The sequence below is a fragment of the Scylla paramamosain genome, chromosome 30 (assembly GCF_035594125.1).
Source record: "Scylla paramamosain isolate STU-SP2022 chromosome 30, ASM3559412v1, whole genome shotgun sequence".
Taxonomy (NCBI): Eukaryota; Metazoa; Arthropoda; class Malacostraca; order Decapoda; family Portunidae; genus Scylla; species Scylla paramamosain.
The window spans coordinates 18426615-18429114 of record NC_087180.1 but is presented as its reverse complement, the minus strand read 5'-3'; the positions used below and the strand labels follow the sequence as shown (position 1 = coordinate 18429114).

At 41.6% G+C, this 2500-nt stretch overlaps 1 protein-coding gene across 1 annotated transcript in view; it reads right to left on the bottom strand.

Moving 5' to 3' along the window:
- LOC135115977 (dual 3',5'-cyclic-AMP and -GMP phosphodiesterase 11A-like) overlaps window positions 1-2500 on the bottom strand; it is a 143554-nt gene that overhangs the window by 110639 nt on the left and 30415 nt on the right. The window lies entirely within an intron of this gene.

Here is a 2500-nt window from a genome sequence, read left to right as displayed (position 1 = left end):
GTAGTAGTAGTAGTAGTAGTAGTAGTAGTAGTAGTAGTATAAAATATCAGCAAAATTTAAACCAACAACGACAAATAACGACGACTTCCAAACATCACGACACACACACACACACACACACACACACACACACACACACACACACACACACACACACACACACACACACACACACACACACACACACACACACACACACACACACACACACACACACACAGCTCATCACTTTAACACCAGAGAAAGAAAGACACGCAATTTTGCAGTCTGAAAACACGAGGCGAGGAGCACGAGAGGGGGAAAGAATTCATATCAAGTGAACGAATCAACAGGAGGGGCAAGAAAATTAAGAATGAGTGAGTGAGCTGGACAGAAATACATAGATACATTGACGAGGGGAGACAGGAGGTGGGAGAAATAAGAGAGAAAAAAGCGAAGGACTGGAAGAAGACGAAACGACAATAAAAGTGAGAAAACAACAACAAATAGTGAGAGAAATATAAAAGAAGTGAAAGAAAAATTGAAAAATGTGACCTAAATATTAAACTTGGATGAATTGAATTGAAGTGTTTGTGTGTACGTGTGTGTGTGTAAGGGTGTGGTGGAGTGTGTGGGTGTAGGAAGGGTTAAACTAAGAGCCAAGTATGGGAGGAGGCGAGTTAGTTAATGAACGAATGTGTTTTGTGCGTGCCGGGAGCTGGGAGTGTCCGTGAGGAGAGACTGGCAGAGGGCAGGGAGTGCTTATATAAGACTTGAGTGGGCGAGAGAGAGAGAGAGAGAGAAACACGATAACTAATTTGCATATACCTATTCATCATTAAACTTCATATATCTCATCTTAAACTAAACGAAAATCAACATAAGGACAATTGGAAAAGACACCCTTTGAAATGCCCTTGCTGCCTTTTGAGGGACCGAGATTAAGGTGAGTTTTCTATGTATAATCTTTTGTTACCTTTTACAAGTGGGAGGAAAGAGAAACAGGATGACAAAGGCTGCTAAGTGTGGGCTGCATGACAAAGAGAGAACGAAAGAGCGTGTGGGTTGAGCTCTGGTTAATCGACAGAGCGACGTCATCTGCTGTCCGTGATCTGAGACTCTTTCCCATCGGTAGTGGAGAAATGAGTCTGTCTATCACGGTACAAAAGTAAAGACAGGATGTACACAGTCTTCTCTCCGTTTTCTATGAGAGCAGTGCAGTCTTTCCCACGCTACCCTGAGGCACTGGATCGCTGTGTCACCTGAATGTCGCCAGCATCGTATTTCTTCGCCAAATGAGATCCGCAGCTGTTTATCTTCCAAGCAATTTTGAAGTAAGGGATACGTTTGGTCCGGTAAAATTGCCTGGGAGTGACTGGACCTCTCATCAGCTTCCATTTCTCGTTAAGACTCTAATTCAAGGCACTCTCAAGTCTCATGTTCAATAAGATAGCTAGAAACTATTCATAACTAAAAGGTAAGACTGTATTCCGAAACGCCTCAGCATCCATACTTCTAGCGGAGGTCATTAGAGTTTCCAAAGGGTGTTTTGTGATTCTAGTGACAGTTTAACGACGACTCTGCAATACCAATGGGAAAAACACTCATAAGAATTACACGTATTATCTCTACGGCCTTTGACGATTGTCCTTAACCCTTTCACTACCACAGTCGTCATTTGTTAGCATTCAAAAAAAAAAGTGAAAAATAAAAGACATGGACACAGAAAGAAAAGAAGGAAAGTAGATTTAACACCGTCCCTTCTAAGCTACGTAACTATTATTTAAGAAACTACGGTAGAAAAATAAAAAAAATATTGTAGAAGATCATGGGAAAATATTGTATATCATAGAGCAGAGAGAAGAAATCTTTTAAAATACAAATTCTGACAGCACCTTCCTATCAGCAACTCCTTCTTCTATTCTTACATTCCTTCTATAAATAAATACACCTCTTTCTAATCGCCAGTACCAAACACGTTTTCTCATATATCCCAGAGAAAGAATTACGGTCCTATCCTTCCTTGGGTGTCCGGAAAGTCAGTTTACAAAAGGTAGTGCTCGGTCCTCGCCAGGTATACTCTGTTAAAAGGTGTTATTAGGCCCACAGTAATTCGTGATGGAAAGTGAAAGGGTAGACAAACAACTATGGCCCGGAGGGGAGAGAAGGGAGAATGGGAGGGGGAGAGAGAGAGAAATGAAAGGAAGAGTGGTTATGAAGGGAAGGAAACAGGAAGAGGGGAGAAAAAAGGGAGGGAAAGAGAGAGAAAGGAGAGAAAATAGATGTCTACGAGGGAAAAGAAGGAAAAAGGAGGCAGGAATAGGGAAAAATTATCCATGATGTGTTTTGAGTGCTGTTTTTGAACCGAAATTAACACAAGAGACTGTGGAAGATAGTGACAGATGATGATAGTGTAATACAACCCCCCTTCCCCCTATCCCTTCTCTCTCTGTCTGTCTTTCATGATGACGAACACATGGGGAGAAAACAGAGTTACATTCCCTAGAGAAGCACACAATGT